This window comes from Oncorhynchus nerka, linkage group LG12, assembly GCF_034236695.1.
Source record: "Oncorhynchus nerka isolate Pitt River linkage group LG12, Oner_Uvic_2.0, whole genome shotgun sequence".
NCBI classification, from domain to species: Eukaryota; Metazoa; Chordata; class Actinopteri; order Salmoniformes; family Salmonidae; genus Oncorhynchus; species Oncorhynchus nerka.
In genome coordinates, this window is record NC_088407.1 from 7646668 (window position 1) to 7672150 (window position 25483).

The 25483-nt window shown below is 41.4% G+C and overlaps 1 protein-coding gene across 2 annotated transcripts in view; it reads right to left on the reverse strand.

Moving 5' to 3' along the window:
* The window catches only part of LOC115126847 (butyrophilin subfamily 1 member A1-like), a 53637-nt gene that overhangs the window by 10721 nt on the left and 17433 nt on the right, over positions 1-25483 (reverse strand). The window lies entirely within an intron of this gene.

Below are 25483 nucleotides of genomic sequence, written 5' to 3' on the forward strand. Positions count from 1 at the left end.
AGTGGTGGGTTCTTAAATTTACCCCACCTCTCCTATTTACAATCCAGGGTGGGTTCTTAAATTTACCCGACCTCTCCTATATAGTAAGTGGTGGGTTCTTAAATTTACTCGACCTCTCCTATATAGTAAGTGGTGGGTTGTTAAATTTACCCGACCTCTCCTATATACAATACAGGGTGGGTTGTTAAATTTACCCGACCTCTCCTATATACAGTAAGTGGTGGGTTCTTAAATTTACCCGACCTCTCCTATATAGTAAGTGGTGGGTGGTTAAAGTCAGCTGGCAGAACTGGGTCTGATAAAACATGACAATGGTTCTAAGGAGTTTTCTGTCTGTGTATCTGTCTGTCTGTCTGTGTATCTGTCATTCTGTCTGTGTATCTGTCTGTCTGTCATTCTGTCTGTGTATCTGTCTGTCTGTCATTCTGTCTGTGTATCTGTCTGTCTGTCATTCTGTCTGTGTATCTGTCTGTCTGTCATTCTGTCTGTGACTCTGTCTAGATTTAGGTTCCCAAGGAAGGTACTGCTGATAGCCCTCAGACCCGTCTGATCTTGACACTCTGAACACGCGTTCTGCATCATATCTCTTACCAGATAAGATATGTTTTGCATTTTGTACATTGTAAAAGGGTATTTTCTTTTTTTTGCTGCAAAAAACTGAAAAACCTGCTTGGAAGGAAATACTGCTGTGAAACCTACAGGAGCCGGATCTTAATTTGATCATCCTGATGTTGTAGAATTTTCTGCACAAGAATGAAATGCTAATTTGTAATGTATTCCAGGTTAAAAAGGCTTAAAAACAACATACCAATTTCCTGTTGATGCAGGATATTTCTGTTTTATTGAAAACTGTCTCAAACAAATATATGACATATCTCTCTCTCTGCCTCCATCTCTCTATATATACCCATCTCTGCCTCTGCCCTCTCGCTCTCTCTGCCTCACTCTCTCTCTCTCTCTCTTTGTCTCTCTCTCTGCCTCTCTCTCTCTCCTAACTCTCTTTGCCTCTCTCTCTGCCTCTCTCTCTCTCTGCCTCTAACTCTCTCTCTCTTTGCCTCTCTCTCTGCCTCCCTCTCTCTCTCTTGATTTATCTCTGCCTCTCTCTCTGCCTCCCTCCCTCTCTGCCTCCCTCCCTCTCTCTCTCTCTATCTATCTATCTCTGCCTCCCTCTCTGTCTCTCTGTATCTATCTCTGCCTCCCTCTCTGTCTCTCTCTATCTATCTCTGCCTCCCTCTCTGTCTCTCTATCTCTCTCTGCCTCCCTCTGTCTCTCTCTATCTATCTCTGCCTCCCTCTCTGTCTCTCTCTATCTATCTCTGCCTCCCTCTCTGTCTCTCTATCTCTCTCTGCCTCCCTCTGTCTCTCTCTATCTATCTCTGCCTCACTCTCTGTCTCTCTCTATCTATCTCTGCCTCCCTCTCTGTCTCTCTCTGCCTCCCTCTCTGTCTCTATCTATCTCTGCCTCACTCTCTGTCTCTCTCTATCTATCTCTGCCTCCCTCTCTGTCTCTCTCTATCTATCTCTGCCTCCCTCTCTGTCTCTCTCTATCTATCTCTGACTCCCTCTCTCTCTCTCATCCAAGGTATTTTTTCTATACACTACTGAAGTGACACGTAATTTTCCAGGAAGTAGCCTTGTAGTTTTTTGTAGTTTTTCTGAATAGTTTTCAAAGGGTAAAAACGCATCGCAATGGTCTTCAAGCCAAATAATCCATAAAAGGAATCTAGGCAGAGGAAAATTCATCCAAAACAAAATATGTATTTTATATATATATAATATATTTATCAATTAATCAATCAATTGAAACCTGTCCTGTCCACAGAGGTCATGGATTGGAGGTTTGAAAACTGAAACAAGGCTGACCCCTGCTGGTGAGATGATTTGACAACACTGCTTGAAAATCCTTTTTAAAATAATTTAACCTTTATTTAACTTGGCAAGTCAGTAAAGAACCAATTCTTATTTCCTTATTTCTATTGGAGTCACTTGGTTACATTTAAACACCATGAGAACAAAACACCAGACTCACACAGGCTTCATTCATTATAGATGTTTATTCCTTCAGATGGGAAGAAGATGGAGACATACAGTGATAGAATTACATTCAGAACATATAATAGTATCTCCATGGTAACAGTGATAGAATTACATTGAGAACATATAATAGTATCTCTATGGTAACAGTGATAGAATTACATTCAGAACATATAATAGTATCTCTATGGTAACAGTGATAGAATTACATTCAGAACATATAATAGTATCTCTATGGTAACAGTGATAGAATTACATTCAGAACATATAATAGTATCTCCATGGTAACAGTGATAGAAATACATTCAGAACATATAATAGTATCTCCATGGTAACAGTCATAAGGAAGTCACAACCTGACAAACTGTAGGCCAGTGTTGGGGTTAATTCCATTTCAATTCCAAATGTTCCTCATTGAAAAGCATGGCAGAGAAATGGATTTCCAGTGTACTTCTAGAACTGACTGGAATTGAAATGGAATTGACCTCAACCCTGCTCTAAACCTCATTATTAACATTAACAAGAGTAATGGCAGCACATCAAGGAATTAAACTGTATTTTATTTATTAAAATAGAATTCTGTCCCCTTACATACTTTTTATATTTGATATAAACAGAGAAGAGTATAGACTATAGATATATATAGACATAGAATAGATGGGTAGAGAGGGAGTATATAGATATATATAGACATAGAAGAGAAGAGTATAGAGGGGAGAGAAGTGTATATACTACAGATATATATAGACATAGAAGAGATTGACAGAGAGGAAGGGAAGAGTATAGACTACAGATATATATAGACATAGAAGAGATGGGTAGAGGGAGTATATAGATATATATAGACAGAAGAGAAAAGTATTACAATTGAAAGTGTACATATGTTGACATGTAACCATGACAACCCTCATTACCATAACAACCCTCACTACCATAACAACCCTCATTACCATTATAACTCTCATTCACCATTACAACCCTCATTACCATTACCAACCCTCACTACCATAACAACCCTCATTACCATTATAACCCTCATTACCATTATAACCCTCATTACCATAACAACCCTCATTACCATTATAACCCTCATTACCATTATAACCCTCATTACTGTTACAACCTCATTACCATTATAACCCTCACTACCATTACAGCCACCCTCACTGCCATTACAACCCTCATTACCAATATAACCTGATAATCATTACTCTAACAGTAATGACCGTTTGTTGATATGGTGAGAGCATCTGTACTGAATCATCAAAGAACCTTCCAGAACTATTTCTCATATGATTGGCAGATTCCTCACTACGGAAGAAATTCTTCCAACTAGGTTATAACCTTACAACCATTATAACCCTTACAACCATTATAACCACTTACAGCCATTATAACCACTTGACCACATTATTCCCCATTATAACCATTATAACCCTTACAACCATTATAACCCTTACAGCCATTATTACCATTATTACCATTATAACCCTTACAACCATTATTACCATTATAACCATTATAACCGTATAACCATTATAACCCATATAAACATTACAACCATTATTATAACCATTATTACCATTATAACCCTTACAACCATTATTACCATTATAACCCTTACAACCATTATAACCCTTACAACCATTATTACCATTATAACCGAATAACAATTATAACCCTTACAAACATTACAACCATTATTACCATTATAACCATTATTACCATTATAACCCTTACAACCATTACAACCCTTACAACCCGTACAACCATTACAACCATTATAACCATTATAACCATTACAACCATTATTACCATTATAACCCATACAACCATTATTACCATTATAACCATTATAACCGTATAACCATTACAAACCTTATAACCCTTACAACCATTACAACCCATACAACCCTTACAACCATTACAACCATTATAACCATTATAACCATTATTACCCTTATAACCCATATTACCATTATAACCGTTATCTAACCATAACCAGAGTTTAGTTGACAATTTGTTGATATAGTGAGAGCATATGTACCCAGATCATCCAAAAAGAACCTTCTAGAATGATTTATCAATGCATTGTAAAAGATGCCTCAGTGGAAAAAATTATGTCAGATATTTCCTCCAGGAATGGGGAGGAGTAGGCGTAGTAGTAGTAAGTAGTAGTAGGTTTGACACCAGTTGGACACTGCTCTGGGAAAACCTGGACACCACCTGGGTAGTTCGGGTTCAACATGTTATACAGATCTGCCAAGGTTTCTGAGGGCAATGTCTTCCTTGCCCTCCTTTTGGTTCTGACCCCAGTGTGCTCGGGCCACCCACTTTCTCAGGTTGTTGTTGTAACAGCAGTAGGCTGTCCACATGAGACCTGGGATGTTCACTCTGTTGTTCAGTTTGTTGTTGTCACTGGAACTGCTCCAGTCACCACATAGGCCTTTATCTTCCTGTTGTTATTAATACAGTCGTCTCAAAGCTTTTCTCTGACATGTTCCTCCATTTCTCTCCAGCTGCCATTGTTGAAGGACACCACCTGGGGGACGATGTTGGTCAGGGTAAAGGTGGACTTCTGTAGTATCAAGGTCATGAGCATGTGAACATGGGAAGAAGGTGACCTCTGTTCACCCCTTTCTTTTGTGTTAGTTAATATAATTCGTCGTTACCAGCCTGATGTTGGTATTCAATCTTCCCTACACTGTTCTGCATTTCAGGGCTGTTGTTTTTCCCCGTTGAGCTGCAGGAAACAACAGTCAAACATTCATTAATTCACAAGTTTTCTGTACAATAAACCCTCCTTTCTGTACAATAAACCCTCCTTTCTGTACAATAAACCCCCCTTTCTGTTCAATAAACCCTCCTTTCTGTTCAATAAACCCTCCTTTCTGTACAATAAACCCTCCTTTCTGTTCCAATAAACCCTAATTTCTGTACAATAAACCCCCTTTTCTGTTCAATAAACCCTCCTTTCTGTACAATAAACCCTCCCTTTCTGTTCAATAAACCCCCTTTCTGTACAATAAACCCTCCCTTTCTGTACAATAAGCCCCCCTTTCTGTTCAATAAGCCCTAATTTCTGTACAATAAACCCACCTTTCTGTACAATAAACCCTCCTTTCTGTTCAATAAACCCTAATTTCTGTTCAATAAACCCTAATTTCTGTACAATAAACCCTAATTTCATACAATAAACCCTCCTTTCTGTACAATAAACTTTCCTAAACCCTAATTTCTGTACAATAAACCCTCCTTTCTGTTCAATAAACCCTCCTTTCTGTACAATAAACCCTCCTTTCTGTACAATAAACCCTCCTTTCTGTACAATAAACCCTAATTTCTGTACAATAAACCCTCCTTTCTGTACAATAAACCCTACTTTCTGTACAATAAACCCTCCTTTCTGTACAATAAACCCCCCTTTCTGTAGAATAAACCCTCCTTTCTGTAGAATAAACCCCCCTTTCTGTTCAATAAACTCTCCTTTCTGTACAATAAACCCTCCTTTCTGAAGAATAAACCCTCCTTTCTGTAGAATAAACCCTCCTTTCTGTACAATAAACCCTCCTTTCTGTACAATAAACTCTCCTTTCTGTACAATAAACCCTCCTTTCTGAAGAATAAACCCTCCTTTCTGTACAATAAACCCACATCTTTTTGAGGGGGTTCACAATCAAGACAATCAAGTCTCTACACCCTCCACAGTGGTAGATCTATATTCTGTAACATTACTGTCTGTGATTTACAGCAGTAAACAAATACACATGTTATGTTATATGAATAAACATGAGTCCTACCTGGGGCTCCATCATCCAGGGTTGATCTGGTCTGGGGTCTGTAGGAGGACCAGAGAAGGTGTAGGCTGAGAACACAGGGATCCTGTTTGTCGTGTCGTAGAGAGTTGCAAACCTGTAGATGTTGTTGAACAACTGGCAGATCGGCTTGTAGCGGTTCTGGTCCTTGACTATCCCATCAACCAAAATATCCGGTAGATTTGGGTTTTCCCTCAGGAAGAACTTCTGGCACTGTGGAACATCACTGAACTTAACCACTACATGAGAGAGAGCAGGAGGAAGGAGAGAGAGGAGGAGGAGAGTAGAGAGATGATTCAATACCCCCATCATCACCTGAAGACTGTACACCACAGAGACAAAGATGAAGTTACAGATACCAGTTGGTAGACTGGAGACTGTTGAGCTGAGTCAGGACAGACTGATTTAAATAGGTTTTCAGAGACTCCTCCTTCATGTGTCAAGACAGAAAGGGTTGATTTGCATAAACTCCTCTGTATGTTTCCATGGAAACTGCTGTAACAAATAACATGTGACTAACCTACTGTAGTTTCTAACACGTATGGACCCAGAACTTAATCACACAAGATTATAGTTCTGGGTTAATGAGATTAGACTGCTCTAAATAGTGACTGCATCCACACTTTGGTTCTGGTAGAAAAACGTTTTAGGATAAAAACATGACTTTACTCAGCATAGAGTCTGTCAGAAGATACACATCACACTATTACCACAGTGGGACTGTTCTGGAATTACGGTTGCTGAGTTCACATTCAGTAATATCCCACAATATCCCCCTGACTCAAAAACGGTTGCTACAACTGAATGAAATGGAGGAAGATGTGTCCTACTGAATGAAATGGAGGAAGATGTGTCCTACTGAATGAAATGGAGGAAGATGTGTCCTACTGAATGAAACGGAGGAAGATGTGTCCAACTGAATGAAATGGAGGAAGATGTGTCCTACTGAATGAAACGGAGGAAGATGTGTCCTACTGAATGAAACGGAGGAAGATGTGTCCTACTGAATGAAATGGAGGAAGATGTTCAAACTGAATGAAATGGAGGAAGATGTGTCCAACTGACTGAAACGGAGGAAGATGTGTCCAACTGAATGAAATGGAGGAAGACGTGTCCTACTGAATGAAATGGAGGAAGATGTGTCCAACTGACTGAAATGGAGGAAGACGTGTCCTACTGAATGAAATGGAGGAAGGCGTGTCCTACTGAATGAAATGGAGGAAGATGTGTCCTACTGAATGAAATGGAGGAAGATGTGTCCTACTGAATGAAATGGAGGAAGACGTGTCCAACTGACTGAAATGGAGGAAGATGTGTCCAACTGACTGAAATGGAGGAAGATGTGTCCTACTGAATGAAATGGAGGAAGATGTGTCCAACTGAATGAAATGGAGGAAGATGTGTCCTACTGAATGAAATGGAGGAAGATGTGTCCTACTGAATGAAACGGAGGAATATGTGTCCAACTGACTGAAATTGAGGAAGATGTGTCCAACTGATTGAAATGGAGGAAGATGTGTCCTACTGAATGAAATGGAGGAAGATGTGTCCAACTGAATGAAATGGAGGAAGATGTGTCCAACTGAATGAAATGGAGGAAGATGTGTCCAACTGAATGAAATGGAGGAAGATGTGTCCAACTGAATGAAATGGAGGAAGATGTGTCCAACTGAATGAAACGGAGGAAGATGTGTCCAACTGAATGAAATGGAGGAAGATGTGTCCAACTAAATGAAATGGAGGAAGATGTGTCCAACTGAATGAAACGGAGGAAGATGTGTCCAACTGAATGAAATGGAGGAAGATGTGTCCAACTGAATGAAATAGAGGAAGATGTGTCCATCTGAATGAAATGGAGGAAGATGTCTCCAACTTGGTGTATTCTGTATCTATAGTCTGACCACTGCTGAGTTTATTTCCACTAACTGAAGTAGTTCACAGTAAGAGCTGACACAAAGCTGTGTATGTAGAGTTAGAAAATGTGTTTCCTAACAACACTGTGGTCAGAGCAGCACTGGGCTGTTTAACACCTCAGACTCAGCAGCTGTAGATTCTTCAGTTGAGGCCTTTTCTCAGTGAGAGTAGAGGAGACTGGGGAACAGACTAACACTGGGCTGGTTAACACCTCAGACTCAGCAGCTGTAGATTCTTCAGTTGAGGCCTTTTCTCAGTAAGAGTAGAGGAGACTGGGAACAGACTAACACTGGGCTGGTTAACACCTCAGACTCAGCAGCTGTAGATTCTTCAGTTGATGCCTTTTCTCAGTGAGTAGAGGATGAACAGACTAACACTGGGCTGGTTAACACCTCAGACTCAGCAGCTGTAGATTCTTCAGTTGAGGCCTTTTCTCAGTGAGAGTAGAGGAGACTGGGGAACAGACTAACACTGGGCTGGTTAACACCTCAGACTCAGCAGCTGTAGATTCTTCAGTTGAGGCCTTTTCTCAGTAAGAGTAGAGGAGACTGGGGAACAGACTAACACTGGGCTGGTTAACACCTCAGACTCAGCAGCTGTAGATTCTTCAGTTGAGGCCTTTTCTCAGTGAGAGTAGAGGAGACTGGGGAACAGACTAACACTGGGCTGGTTAACACCTCAGACTCAGCAGCTGTAGATTCTTCAGTTGAGGCCTTTTCTCAGTAAGAGTAGAGGAGACTGGGGAACAGACTAACACTGGGCTGGTTAACACCTCAGACTCAGCAGCTGTAGATTCTTCAGTTGAGGCCTTTTCTCAGTGAGAGTAGAGGAGACTGGGAACAGACTAACACTGGGCTGGTTAACACCTCAGACTCAGCAGCTGTAGATTCTTCAGTTGAGGCCTTTTCTCAGTAAGAGTAGAGGAGACTGGGGAACAGACTAACACTGGGCTGGTTAACACCTCAGACTCAGCAGCTGTAGATTCTTCAGTTGAAGAGGCCTTTTCTCATTACGAGTAGAGGAGACTGGGGAACAGACTAACACTGGGCTGGTTAACACCTCAGACTCAGCAGCTGTAGATTCTTCAGTTGAAGAGGCCTTTTCTCAGTGAGAGTAGAGGAGACTGGGGAACAGACTAACACTGGGCTGGTTAACACCTCAGACTCAGCAGCTGTAGATTCTTCAGTTGAGGCCTTTTCTCAGTGAGAGTATAGGAGACTGGGGAACAGACTAACACTGGGCTGTTTAACACCTCAGACTCAGCAGCTGTAGATTCTTCAGTTGAGGCCTTTTCTCAGTGAGAGTAGAGGAGACTGGGGAACAGACTAACACTGGGCTGTTTAACACCTCAGACTCAGCAGCTGTAGATTCTTCAGTTGAGGCCTTTTCTCAGTAAGAGTAGAGGAGACTGGGGAACAGACTAACACTGGGCTGGTTAACACCTCAGACTCAGCAGCTGTAGATTCTTCAGTTGAAGAGGCCTTTTCTCAGTGAGAGTAGAGGAGACTGGGGAACAGACTAACACTGGGCTGGTTAACACCTCAGACTCAGCAGCTGTAGATTCTTCAGTTGAGGCCTTTTCTCAGTAAGAGTAGAGGAGACTGGGGAACAGACTAACACTGGGCTGTTTAACACCTCAGACTCAGCAGCTGTAGATTCTTCAGTTGAAGAGGCCTTTTCTCAGTGAGAGTAGAGGAGACTGGGGAACAGACTAACACTGGGCTGGTTAACACCTCAGACTCAGCAGCTGTAGATTCTTCAGTTGAGGCCTTTTCTCAGTGAGAGTAGAGGAGACTGGGGAACAGACTAACACTGGGCTGGTTAACACCTCAGACTCAGCAGCTGTAGATTCTTCAGTTGAGGCCTTTTCTCAGTGAGAGTAGAGGAGACTGGGGAACAAACTAACACTGGGCTGGTTAACACCTCAGACTCAGCAGCTGTAGATTCTTCAGTTGAGGCCTTTTCTCAGTGAGAGTAGAGGAGACTGGGGAACAGACTAACACTGGGCTGGTTAACACCTCAGACTCAGCAGCTGTAGATTCTTCAGTTGAGGCCTTTTCTCAGTAAGAGTAGAGGAGACTGGGGAACAGACTAACACTGGGCTGGTTAACACCTCAGACTCAGCAGCTGTAGATTCTTCAGTTGAAGAGGCCTTTTCTCAGTGAGAGTAGAGGAGACTGGGGAACAGACTAACACTGGGCTGTTTAACACCTCAGACTCAGCAGCTGTAGATTCTTCAGTTGAAGAGGCCTTTTCTCAGTGAGAGTAGAGGAGACTGGGGAACAGACTAACACTGGGCTGTTTAACACCTCAGACTCAGCAGCTGTAGATTCTTCAGTTGAAGAGGCCTTTTCTCAGTGAGAGTAGAGGAGACTGGGGAACAGACTAACACTGGGCTGGTTAACACCTCAGACTCAGCAGCTGTAGATTCTTCAGTTGAAGAGGTTTTTCTCAGTGAGAGTAGGAGACTGGGGAACAGACTAACACTTTTAGACTTTAGTTTATCATGAAAATATTATTTATGCTAAAATTAATAACATTTTAATACAAACATATCTCAGCTCCATTACACAGTAAGTATGTTCCTAGGACGTTCCAGTCATTTACAATTCAACCAACTGGTGGATATTAAATGTTACAATTGACCCAGTAGGTGAATGTTCCACAGGTCAATAATTTAACAAAAGTATATTTACTTTAGGGCCTCAAAACATTTTGTGGGTCAATAAAACTAAAAGTATTCAATGGATTTAAACAAAACCTCTTGGGCCTGTAGAGACACTAAACAACCAATAGCAGTGTTGCTATTGAACGTTGGCTTGTAATGATGTATGATGAACTATGAATCAGTTTCTTATTTCATTAAACTACAGGAATACTTTGTTTCAGGGAAACATTATATTTGTTCAACATGCGTGTGGGAGGAGTTCTCCTTCTGTCCAATGAGGTCATTTCTGGACAATATTTCAGCAAGTAAAATGATGGTTCTATTTTAGAATGTGGAACACACAGCCAATAGGGAGGTTTGATTGTTACATCTGATAAATAGTTACACCTGTTCCACATACAGGTGCGGGGCGGCAGGGTAGCCTAGTGGTTAGAGCGTTGGACTAGTAACCGGAATGTTGCGAGTTCAAACCCCCAAGCTGACAAGGTACAAATCTGTCGTTCTGCCCCTGAACAGGCAGTTAACCCACTGTTCCTAGGCCGTAATTGAAAATAAGAATTTGTTCTTAACTGACTTGCCTAGTTGAATAAAAGTCCAATTTAAAAATACAGAGGAGTTTATCCAACCCTCCTTGTCCAGTCTGGACCACTAATTATACCAGACAGGACTCATCTTCATAGAGAGGAGTTTATCCAACCCTCCTTGTCCAGTCTGGACCACTAATTATACCAGACAGGACTCATCTTCATAGAGAGGAGTTTATCCAACCCTCCTTGTCCAGTCTGGACCACTAATTATACCAGACAGGACTCATCTTCATAGAGAGGAGTTTATCCACCCTCCTTGTCCAGTCTGGACCACTAATTATACCAGACAGGACTCATCTTCATAGAGAGGAGTTTATCCAACCCTCCTTGTCCAGTCTGGACCACTAATTATACCAGACAGGACTCATCTTCATAGAGAGGAGTTTATCCAACCCTCCTTGTCCAGTCTGGACCACTAATTATACCAGACAGGACTCATCTTCATAGAGAGGAGTTTATCCAACCCTCCTTGTCCAGTCTGGACCACTAATTATACCAGACAGGACTCATCTTCATAGAGAGGAGTTTATCCAACCCTCCTTGTCCAGTCTGGACCACTAATTATACCAGACAGGACTCATCTTCATAGAGAGGAGTTTATCCAACCCTCCTTGTCCAGTCTGGACCACTAATTATACCAGACAGGACTCATCTTCATAGAGAGGAGTTTATCCAACCCTCCTTGTCCAGTCTGGACCACTAATTATACCAGACAGGACTCATCTTCATAGAGAGGAGTTTATCCAACCCTCCTTGTCCAGTCTGGACCACTAATTATACCAGACAGGACTCATCTTCATAGAGAGGAGTTTATCCAACCCTCCTTGTCCAGTCTGGACCACTAATTATACCAGACAGGACTCATCTTCATAGAGAGGAGTTTATCCAACCCTCCTTGTCCAGTCTTGACCACTAATTATACCAGACAGGACTCATCTTCATAGAGAGGAGTTTATCCAACCCTCCTTGTCCAGTCTTGACCTCTAATTATAGGGGAAGGAGGAAAAACATATTTTTAATGAAAATTCCTAATAAACCATTTTTGTGTGAAATTAAAAACATAGATTCAGGAAAAGTCAAAGAGGGGGTCAGGGGGTCGGGGAAATACCTTTACAATGACAGATTTAGGGACTATTTTAATTCCTCAAACACGTCTGTGATGGTTCTTGTTAAAAGGCCTGGAGGTCTGATCACCACACAGTCCCAGGAAGTAGGACGACAGCAGGTTTATATTTGATTGGTCACACCAGTCCCAGGAAGTAGGACGACTGTAGGTTTATATTTGATTGGTCACACCAGTCCCAGGAAGTAGGACGACTGTAGGTTTATATTTGATGTGTCACACCAGTCCCAGGAAGTAGGCCGACAGTAGGTTCACATTCGATTTGTCACACCAGTTCTAGTTCATATTCCCTTTCCTGGAGAATTGTATTTCCTGACAATAATATTTTGACGGTCATTTCAGTTTTTTTAAGAATACAGCTGCCTCAGAACCATGTCTCCATCCCTCTCTCCCTCGTCCCCCCTTCTACCACTCCTCTCTAGCCCCTATCTATCTATCATCCATCTCTCTCCCTCAACTCCTCTCTCCCCCCTTATCTATCCTCCATCTCCAACTCCTCTCTCCCCCTTATCTATCATCCATCTCTCTCCCTCGTCCCCCATTCTCCCACTCCTCTCTAGCCCCTATCTATCATCCATCTCTCTCCTCGTCCCCCTTCTCCCACTCCTCTCTAGCCCCTACCTATCATCCATCTCTCTCCCTCGTCCTCGTCCCCCTTCTCCCACTCCTCTCTAGCCCCTATCTATCATCCATCTCCAACTCCTCTCCCTCTTATCTATCCTCCATCTCTCTCTCAACTCCTCTCCCCTTCATCTCTCTTCCACCTTCTCTCCCCCTTATCTATCCTCCATCTCTCTCAACTCCTCTCTCCCCTTATCTATCCTCCATCTCTCTCAACTCCTCTCTCCCCTCTCTCTTCCACCTTCTCTCCCCTTCTCTCCACCTCCATCTCTCTCTTCCACCTTCTCTCCCCCTTATCTATCCTCCATCTCTCTCAACTCCTCTCTCCCTCTTACCTATCCTCTGTCTCTCTCAACTCCTCTCTCCCCCTTATCTATCCTCCATCTCTCTCTCTCAACTCCTCTCTCCCCCTTCTTCCACTCCTCTCTAGCCCCTATCTATCATCCATCCATCTCTCTCCCCCTACTCCCACTCCTCTCTAGCCCCTATCTATCATCCATCTCCAACTCCTCTCTCCCCCTTATCTATCCTCTGTCTCTCTCAACTCCTCTCTCCCCCTTCTCCCACTCCTCTCTAGCCCCTATCTATCCTCCGTCTCTCTCAACTCCTCCTCTCTCCACCTCCGTCTCTCTCAACTCCTCTCTCCACCTCCGTCTCTCTCTTCCACCTTCTCTCTCTCCTTTTTATTCCTTCATTACTGATTTGCAGGTAGAAAAGGTTACATGTATAAAACACTATTACTACAGTGGGATTGTTCTGGAATTATGGTTGCTGAGATCACATTCATTAATATCACTAACCAGAACTCAGTTTTCATGACTGGAAACCAGAAGATATTAATAGTGGTTTCATTTATTGGTGTTGTTTATGTTGATGTATTGTGGTCTGACCACTGCTGAGTTTATTTCCAGTAACTGAAGTAGTTCACAGTAACAGCTGACACAAAGCTGTGTATGTAGAGTTAGAAAATGTGTTTCCTAACAACACTGTGGTCAGAGCAGCACTGGGCTGTTTAACACCTCAGACTCAGCAGCTGTAGATTCTTCAGTTGAGGCCTTTTCTCAGTGAGAGTAGAGGAGACTGGGGAACAGACTAACACTTTTAGACGTTAGTTTACTGTGAAAATATTGTTTAAGTTGAATTAATAACATTTTAATACAAACATATCTCAGCTCCATTACACAGTAAGTATGTTCCTAGGACGTACCAGTCATTTACAATTCAACCAACTGGTGGATATTAAATGTTACAATTGACCCAGTAGGTGAATGTTCCACAGGTCAATAATTTAACAAAAGTATATTTACTTTAGGGCCTCAAAACATTTTTTGGGTCAATAAAACTAAAAGTATTCAATGGATTTAAACAAAACCTCTTGGGCCTGTAGAGACACTAAACAACCAATAGCAGTGTTGCTATTGAACGTTGGCTTGTAATGATGTATGATGAACTATGAATCAGTTTCTTATTTCATTAAACTACAGGAATACTTTGTTTCAGGGAAACATTATATTTGTTCAACATGCGTGTGGGAGGAGTTCCACTTTCTGTCCAATGAGGTCATTTCTGGACAATATTTCAGCAAGTACAATGATGGTTCTACTTTAGAATGTGGAACACACAGCCAATAGGGAGGTTTGATTGTTACATCTGATAAATAGTTACACCTGTTACACATACAGAGGAGTTTATCCAACCCTCCTTGTCCAGTATTGACCACTAATTATACCAGACAGGACTCATCTTCATAGAGAGGAGTTTATCCAACCCTCATTGTCCAGTCTTGACCACTAATTATACCAGACAGGACTCATCTTCATAGAGAGGAGTTTATCCAACCCTCCTTGTCCAGTCTTGACCACTAATTATTCCCAGACAGGACTCATCTTCATAGAGAGGAGTTTATCCAACCCTCCTTGTCCAGTCTTGACCACTAATTATACCAGACAGGACTCATCTTCAAAGAGAGGAGTTTATCCAACACTCCTTGTCCAGTCTTGACCACTAATTATACCAGACAGGACTCATCTTCATAGAGAGGAGTTTATCCAACCCTCCTTGTCCAGTCTTGACCACTAATTATACCAGACAGGACTCATCTTCATAGAGAGGAGTTTAGCCAACCCTTCTTGTCCAGTCTTGACCACTAATTATACCAGACAGGACTCATCTTCATAGAGAGGAGTTTATCCAACCCTCCTTGTCCAGTCTTGACCACTAATTATACCAGACAGGACTCATCTTCATAGACATGAGTTTATCCAACCCTCCTTGTCCAGTCTGGACCACTAATTATACCAGACAGGACTCATCTTCATAGAGAGGAGTTTATCCAACCCTCCTTGTCCAGTCTTGACCTCTAATTATACCAGACAGGACTCATCTTCATAGAGAGGAGTTTATCCAACCCTCATTGTCCAGTCTTGACCACTAATTATACCAGACAGGACTCATCTTCATAGAGAGGAGTTTATCCAACCCTCCTTGTCCAGTCTTGACCACTAATTATTCCCAGACAGAACTCATCTTCATAGAGAGGAGTTTATCCAACCCTCCTTGTCCAGTCTTGACCTCTAATTATACCAGACAGGACTCATCTTCATAGAGAGGAGTTTATCCAACCCTCCTTGTCCAGTCTGGACCACTAATTATACCAGACAGAACTAACTCTAAGCCAAGTCCTCTGTTTACTTCAGACACATCTTCTTCCACATATCGTCACAGAAAAGTTATTCAGTTAGATAATGTTGACCCAGTGGCATCCTGAGACATTGATACATCATGAGAGAAGAAAATATTAAAATACCATTTCTATGCTGCTCATTTATTATGTAAAAACTCACCCCAGCACATTCAGAGGCAGAACTTGGAGACAGGAAGGACTTCACCCTCTTCTGCTGGTTTTCGCCCCACCAGGGCAAGTTCAGAAGCCTGGGGTGAATACAAGAGGGCCTGGGGTAGATCATCAGGGACAGTGGCCAGACGTGAGGCAGGAGGGAGTGCAGGAGGTACCTGTATGTCCAAGGGTTCATACCTAATACATACAGAGAATACATAAGTGACAGCTACAGTACTAAGCATTCTCAGCACCACGAGAGCAGATCTACAGCATGACAGGTAAGTGACAGTTACAGTACTAAGCATTCTCAGCACCATGAGAGCAGACCTACAGCATGAAAGGTAAGTGACAGCTACAGTACTAAGCATTCTCAGCACCATGAGAGCAGACCTACAGCATGACAGGTAAGTGACAGTTACAGTACTAAGCATTCTCAGCACCTTGAGAGCTGACCTACAGCATGAAAGGTAAGTGACAGCTACTAGATTTAGTTGTGTAACTAAAGGACAAAGAATGCATAGGCCTTTATGACAGATACAGGAAGGGAGTGTCATAAAGTATTCATGCTTAACACAATGCACATCTACCATTAGTGTAAAGTATTCATGCTTAACACAATGCATATCTACCATTAGTGTAAAGTATTCATGCTTAACACAATGCATATCTACCATTAGTGTAAAGTATTCATGCTTAACACAATGCATATCTACCATTAGTGTAAAGTATTCATGCTTAACACAATGCATATCTACCATTAGTGTAAAGTATTCATGCTTAACACAATGCATATCTACCATTAGTGTAAAGTATTCATGCTTAACACAATGCATATCTACCATTAGTGTAAAGTATTCATGCTTAACACAATGCATATCTACCATTAGTGTAAAGTATTCATGCTTAACACAATGCATATCTACCATTAGTGTAAAGTATTCATGCTTAACACAATGCACATCTACCATTAGTGTAAAGTATTCATGCTTAACACAATGCATATCTACCATTAGTGTAAAGTATTCATGCTTAACACAATGCATATCTACCATTAGTGTAAAGTATTCATGCTTAACACAATGCATATCTACCATTAGTGTAAAGTATTCATGCTTAACACAATGCACATCTACCATTAGTGTAAAGTATTCATGCTTAACACAATGCATATCTACCATTAGTGTAAAGTATTCATGCTTAACACAATGCATATCTACCATTAGTGTAAAGTATTCATGCTTAACACAATGCATATCTACCATTAGTGTAAAGTATTCATGCTTAACACAATGCATATCTACCATTAGTGTAAAGTATTCATGCTTAACACAATGCATATCTACCATTAGTGTAAAGTATTCATGCTTAACACAATGCACATCTACCATTAGTGTAAAGTATTCATGCTTAACACAATGCATATCTACCATTAGTGTAAAGTATTCATGCTTAACACAATGCATATCTACCATTAGTGTAAAGTATTCATGCTTAACACAATGCATATCTACCATTAGTGTAAAGTATTCATGCTTAACACAATGCATATCTACCATTAGTGTAAAGTATTCATGCTTAACACAATGCACATCTACCATTAGTGTAAAGTATTCATGCTTAACACAATGCATATCTACCATTAGTGTAAAGTATTCATGCTTAACACAATGCATATCTTCCATTAGTGTAAAGTATTCATGCTTAACACAATGCATATCTTCCATTAGTGTAAAGTATTCATGCTTAACACAATGCATATCTACCATTAGTGTAAAGTATTCATGCTTAACACAATGCATATCTTCCATTAGTGTAAAGTATTCATGCTTAACACAATGCATATCTTCCATTAGTGTATAGTATTCATGCTTAACACAATGCATATCTACCATTAGTGTAAAGTATTCATGCTTAACACAATGCATATCTTCCATTAGTGTATAGTATTCATGCTTGCAGAACGTCAAGGGAACAGAATAGCCGACCTAACATTGCAGAACCATATTCATGTGTAGATTGAAATGCAAGGCAAATATCGCGATTATCACACCATTAAACTAGATCACATAATACATGTATTAGCTAATCCATGACTGATACATGTTGAATAAAACTGTGTTAAACACTGGAACCGAAAATAAACTACTGTCCAGTAGCATGTTAAAGTTAGTGAACTGTAGCCTGCATCACCTTCACACGATTTCACAACTTCACAGACGTCTTACAACATACAACAAAGCACGAATATAAGAGATAGTTACATTAAAATAGATACGATTGTAAAAATAGTATTGAAAATGCAGATAAGTGGCCGCTGATTGTACCGGTAGTTACCGATACCGAACCAATACTACGGGCATCATAGGTAGATGACTGCAGAGATAGAACTGTATAATGTTTTCAATTCGCTTTTCCATTCTTCTTATAACTTCAGATGTAGCAATAAGATCCATTTCATTCAACCTTATAAGATACTTCCTCTGTAACTCTCCGTTTGATGTAAACAACGATCCGATGAAGGGAAAGTGTCTTCTTCTGTGGGTTTTATGGCGGACTACACACAAAAAGGTGCTTTGCTGCCACCAACTGGACGGTTTGATACAACAACAAAAAATCAATAAAAATATATACAGTGGGGCAAAAAAAGTATTTAGAAAGAAAATCACATTGTAGGATTTTTAATGAATTTATTTGCAAATTAAATAACTACTTTTTTGCCCCACTGTAACTCCAAACATAAATGTGATACTAAATTATTCCATCCACCCTCATAAAATAGTACATTATCAAAACAAACAAAACTCCCACTTCTTCCTTCTTTTAGTTCTCTACATGTCCCTTCTCGGGTTCTAGGACCTGAGAGGTGGTACGAAAAAGTTATGGACTGTAGGTGCAAGTAAGAATGACAACAGGCAGAATGTGGTACCGTTTACAAGGACTTTATTCCTTTACACGGTAATATGGGGAAAAGGGGCTAGACGGAACCAAAGCAAAGAAAGTAAATCTCAAAGCCCCCCCCTCTCCTATCTTACCTGCCTAACCACTTTTACCTAATTTAGCACCACCTGGTGCCCTAACCAAAATACAGGGGGTGGTCCGCCCAGGTCTTACCTAGTGTGCCTAGACAATGAATATACTACGGGTATATGTATGCCCGCGGGCCTCTTGCCTAAGCACTCCCTAGGTGCCTTCCCCTTCTCCCCTGGGAACAAATGAAACAGAATATTAAACAATTTCACAAACAACGGACATCAAATAAGCTCTATCTGAGCAACAAACTCACAGAACATACCTTTTCAGCAATGAACTCCCAGCAAAATCAACCTCTAGCAAAATCTCTCTGCAATGAACAGAACACTGGCTTTTATATAGCTTCAGAGGGAATGGGTAATTGGAGACAGCTGCGTCTTGACGAGGGGCGGGGTCAGCTCTCCAATTAGCCATGGAGTCGACCAATCAGCTGCTTGAGGGATTTCAGGAAGCAATTTCCTGAAATAAACACATGCACAAACAAACTACAACACATAAACTAGATTTGATTTATAGCCTATAGCCTAGACCTACTCTAAGAAACGTATCTGATATAGAATATAGCCTAGACCTATTCTAAGAAACTTATCTGATATAGAATATAGCCTAGACCTACTCTAAGAAACTTATCTGATATAGACTATAGCCTAGACCTCTCTCTGAGAAACGTAAGAAATCTGATATAGCCTATAGCCTAGGCGTATCTGATTAGCTCAAATAGGCCCTGGTCTAAAGTAGTGCACTACATAAGGAATAGGGTTCAAATAGTCCCTGGTCTAAAGTAGTGCACTACATAGGGAATAGGGTTCAAATAGTCCCTGACCTAAAGTAGTGCACTACATACGGAATAGGGTTCAAATAGTCCCTGGCCTAAAGTAGTGCACTACATAGGGAATAGGGTTCAAATAGTCCCTGACCTAAAGTAGTGCACTACATAGGGAATAGGGTTCAAATAGTCCCTGACCTAAAGTAGTGCACTACATACGGAATAGGGATCAAATAGTCCCTGGCCTAAAGTAGTGCACTATATAGGGAATAGGGTTCAAATAGTCCCTGGCCTAAAGTAGTGCACTACATCGGGAATAGGGTTCCATTTGGAACGAAGCAATACATTACTGACCTGGGAGAAAACATGGAGAACCCTGAACTCACCATGTTACCAATCTGTCACCAATCACTCTGCTGATCCATCAGAAACCAATAAATATCTCCAGGTCTGTTGAACAAAGTGATTTTCATTGTAACTGGAGACAGACAGACAGACAGACAGACAGACAGACAGACAGACAGACAGACAGACAGACAGCAGTGATTGTCATTATAATGTAATTTATTTATGTATTTATTTTCTATTGTACAGAGTTGTCTACTGTTGTCTGTCGCCCCCCAGTGGTTCTTTGATGTAAGAACAAACTTACTTCCTTCCCAAATGGGACCCTATTGTAGTGCACTATAAAGGGAATAGACGTTTGTATCTGGAATGTGTTGTTGCACTACGTCCTGATGATTAGCTCTGGTCCAGGGTGTGACGTGCATCTTGATGAAGCTGAACCGTGTTGATGGATATAACACCCCGGACCAGAGCTACCTAACAATACACAGCTGGATAATAAGTCCTGTTATCTGATATTCTGAATAATGTTGTATTTTATACGTTGTTAAACTGAGTTAAAAGGAGAAACCTGCACACTGCTCTTGCTGGTATCACTGCTGTTGCTGGTATCACTTGCTCTGCTGCTCTAGCTGGTATCACTGCTCTTGCTGGTATCACTGCTCTTGCTAGTATCACTGCTCCTGGCTAGTATCACTGCTCTTGCTAGTATCACTGCTCTAGCTAGTATGCTGGTATCACTGCTAGCTTGCTCTTGCTGGTATCACTGCTCTTGCTGGTATCACTGCTCTAGCTAGTATCACTGCTCTTGCTGGTATCACTGCTCTTGCTAGTATCACTGCTCTTGCTAGTATCACTGCTCTTGCTAGTATCACTGCTCTTGCTAGTATCACTGCTCTAGCTAGTATCACTGCTCTTGCTGGTATCACTGCTCTTGCTGGTATCACTGCTCTTGCTGGTATCACTGCTCTTGCTGGTATCACTGCTCTTGCTAGTATCACTGCTCTTGCTGGTATCACTGCTCTTGCTGGTATCACTGCTCTTGCTGGTATCACTGCTGTTGCTGGTATCACTGCTCTTGCTGGTATCACTGCTCTTGCTAGTATCACTGCTCTTGCTAGTATCACTGCTCTTGCTGGTATCACTGCTCTTGCTGGTATCACTGCTCTTGCTAGTATCACTGCTCTTGCTGGTATCACTGCTCTTGCTGGTATCACTGCTCTTTATTCAGCTTTCCGTATCGGCCTCAAGACCTTCGTCAGAGCTTTGTGAGTGTTAGTCGTTTCCACCCTTATGGAGACATGGCATCGAATGGGGTTGGAGTCGAGGGGAAATTAACACGTGTTACCAAATATAACAATGTGCATTTATAAGTATTCTGATAAAGTGTGTGTGCTGCCATTCTGTTACAAGGTAACATATTGTTTTATTACAATGGTTGAAATGTATTTTCATTGTGTTCCATGGTGTTATTCGCCCCCTAGTGGAGTTTTCTGGTACTTAGAAAGACGACGCAAACAGGAAGAATAGAATTCGTTCTGCACGCAAAGAAGCAGCTAAAAACAACGCTACGGTGCAGGTCTTTCAGTTATTTCTTGTTACGCTTCAGCCTTGGAAATATTTGTCTGTAAGTTCGATTCAAGCATTTAGCTAGTGATGATAATCTTGTTATTGATAGAGTTGCTTACATATCAATGTTGGTTGTTTGCATTTACTCACAAATTGCAATGCCTTTAATGTATGTCGTTAGCTGTATTACTTTGCTCGTGCGTCATGCAAACGAATTGTAAAATATACAATACTGTAGTTTTGTTACTGTTTCTAGTGTAATATGCTTTGTTATTCTACATAGATGGTTGTACATTATTAGAGTAATGAAAGGAGCCAATTACCATATGAGTAACAATTAGCTATATGGTTTGGCATCATGCCAGATGCATGGTACCTTAGCGCGTGCTTTGTATTTATGCAACTTCAAATGTTTAATGTACAGCTACAGTATATCGGTGTGAATTGAATACTAAAGTATATTCTTTCATGTATTTTGCAGTTTCACAACATAAACGTTTCAAATATATTAATTCAAGAAAAGTCACGATTTGGGAGTTTTATTGAAGACTTAGTTGTTGGCTATCTGTCTAGTTTTGCATGGGAATGCAACTCAAGGGCAGAATGTGTACATAACACGTATTAAATTAGGCTACTGCCTTAATCACTAATCGTCTTCCTCACAAACACACTTAAACAAAATACAATCATTTATTTGGCAGATTAATTTATTCATGTTTCCCAATTGGATAATCCCATATAAAGACAGACATCACCATTCCTACCAAGGAGAGTGTGAGTGAACTTCGGGAGAAGGGGACATGGGGTGTGGGGAGGGAACTGTAGCAACACTATGAGCTGGTGGCTGGGTCCTACCAAGGATAGTGTGAGTGAACTTCGGGAGAAGGGGGAATGTGGTGGGGGGAGGGAACTGTGCAACACTAAGCTGGTGGCTGGGTCCTACCAAGGATAGTGTGAGAACTTCGGGAGAAGGGGGAATGGGGTGGGGGAGGGAACTGTAGCAACACTATGAGCTGGTGGCTGGGTCCTACCAAGGATAGTGTGAGTGAACTTCGGGAGAAGGGGGAATGGGGTGGGGGAGGGAACTGTAGCAACACTATGAGCTGGTGGCTGGGCGCCGCGGGCGGTGTAGTGACTGAACAGGGGCGACGGAGGGCGGCAGACAATTGTCAAAATATCGCCTCAAATTCAGATGCTGCCACAGGCGACGGTCTAATGGGAGGACTGGCCCTGATCCGTCTGTAAACCCATCTTGGGATTGACAGGTCTAATGGGAGGGCTGGCCCTGATCCCGTCTGTAAACCCATCTTGGGATTGACAGGTCTAATGGGAGGGCTGGCCCTGATCCCGTCTGTAAAACCCACAATGAGGACATCAAGTAAGTTTTCATAAATCATTGGGTTCCGTTCAAGAAGAAACGTCAGAGTCGTCTGAAGTGGAGGCATTAATTCATGTTGACGTTTACAACATAACATGCTTGGACATTTCATCATTAAGACCTTTGGGGAATAATGTCTGGAGGGTGAAAAATCCCAAAACATTCTCATTAGATCAGTGTTATATCACCTCCCTGTCTGATATCTTGACTTTCTCTCTGTCACACAACCTACAGGTAGAAATGTCATGTTTTAGGTCATTACAATGTACTGCGACTGGATAATCCCGGTCTTTACTCCTGATTTAACTTTTATAATTCTCTGAGAAAACAAGAGGTTTTACTTACATAACACACCCCACATGGACATTTAATCATGTAGATAACATGGGTGGTGTTTACCTACATAACACAGCCCACATGGACATTTAATCATGTAGATAACATGGGTGGTGTTTACCTACATAACACAGCCCACATGGACATTTAATCATGTAGATAACATGGGTGGTGTTTACCTACAGAACACAGCCCACATGGACATTTAATCATGTAGATAACATGGGTGGTGGAACACGTAATAATGCCATTTATTTGGAACCGTGTTCCTGTTTGTGGGGGGCAGAAACATTCACACTTCATCATATTGTTGCACTGGGCTCAACATCTGCATTTACAGCAACCAATCAGAAGAGGGCGGAAAAGAGCCTGGCTCGTTTTCTTTTGTGGCTGGAGGTTTGGCATGGACCATTTTGTTGCATAAGTTGCGACCTCTCCTATTTACAATACTGGGTGGGTTGTTAAATTTACCCGACCTCTCCTATTTACAATACAGGGTGGGTTCTTAAATTTACCCCACCTCTCCTATTTACAATACAGGGTGGGTTGTTAAATGTACCCCACCTCTCCTATTTACAATACTGGGTGGGTTCTTAAATTTACCCGACCTCTCCTATTTACAATACTGGGTGGGTTGTTAAATTTACCCCACCTCTCCTAAATACAATAAGTGGTGGGTTCTTAAATTTACCCGACCCTCCTACCCCATATACAATACTGGGTGGGTTGTTAAATTTACCCCACCTCTCCTATATACAATAAGTGGTGGGTTCTTAAATTTACCCCACCTCTCCTAAATACAATACTGGGTGGGTTGTTAAATTTACCCGACCTCTCCTAAATACAATACTGGGTGGGTTGTTAAATTTACCGACCTCTCTCCTAAATACAATACTGGGTGGGTTGTTAAATGTACCCGACCTCTCCTATATACAATACTGGGTGGGTTGTTAAATTTGACCTCTCCTATTTACAATAAGTGGTGGGTTCTTAAATTTACCCGACCTCTCTAAATACAATACAGGGTGGGTTGTTAAATTTACCCGACCTCTCCTAAATACAATACAGGGTGGGTTGTTAAATTTACCCGACCTCTCCTAAATACAATACAGGGTGGGTTCTTAAATTTACCCGACCCCTCCTATATACAGTAAGTGGTGGGTTCTTAAATTTGACCTGACCCCTCCTATATAGTAAGTGGTGGGTTCTTAAATTTACCCGACCCCTCCTATATAGTAAGTGGTGGGTTCTTAAATTTACCCGACCCCTCCTATATAGTAAGTGGTGGGTTCTTAAATTTACCCGACCTCTCCTATATAGTAAGTGGTGGTGGTTAAAGTCAGCTGGCAGAACTGGGTCTGATAAAACATGACAATGGTTCTAAGGAGTTTTCTGTCTGTGATTCTGTCTGTCTGTCTGTGTATCTGTCTGTCTGTGTATCTGTCTGTCATTCTGTCTGTCTGTCTGTGTATCTGTCTGACTGTCATTCTGTCTGTATATCTGTCATTCTGTCTGTATATCGGTCTGTCTGTCATTATGTCTGTGTATCTGTCTGTCTGTGTATCTGTCTGTCTGTCATTCTGTCTGTGTATCTGTCTGTCTGTCATTCTGTCTGTCTGTCATTCTGTCTGTGTGACTCTGTCTAGATTTAGGTTCCCAATGAAGGTAGCCCTCAAACCCTCAAAAATGAATATATGACATATCTCTCTCTCTCTGCCTCCATCTCTCTATATCTGTCTCTATCTCTCTCTTTCTCTGCTCTCTCTCTCTCTCTATTTATCTCTGCCTCTCTATTTATCTCTGCCTCTCTATTTATCTCTGCCTCTCTATTTATCTCTGCCTCTCTATTTATCTCTGCTCTCTCTCTCTCTCTATTTTATCTCTGCCTCTCTATTTATCTCTGCCACTCTCTCTCTGCCTCTCTCTCTCTCTATTTATCTCTGCCTCTCTATTTATCTCTGCCTCTCTATTTATCTCTGCCTCTCTATTTATCTCTGCCTCTCTATTTATCTCTGCCTCTCTATTTATCTCTGCACTCTCTCTCTGCCTCTCTCTCTCTCTATTTATCTCTGCTCTCTATTTATCTCTGCCTCTCTATTTTTATCTCTGCCTCTCTATTTATCTCTGCCTCTCTATTTATCTCTGCCTCTCTATTTATCTCTGCCTCTCTCTCTCTATTTATCTCTGCCTCTCTCTCTATTTATCTCTGCCTCTCTCTCTATTTATCTCTGCCTCTCTCTCTGTTTTATCTCTGCCTCTCTTTATCTCTGCACTCTCTCTCTCTGCCTCCCTCTCTCTCTCTATCTATCTCTGCCTCCCTCACTCTCTGCCTCCCTCTCTCTGCCTCTCTCTCTCTCTGCCTCTCTCTCTCTATTTATCTCTGCCTCTCTCTCTATTTATCTCTGCCTCTCTTTATCTCTGCCACTCTCTCTCTGCCTCCCTCTCTCTCTCTCTATCTA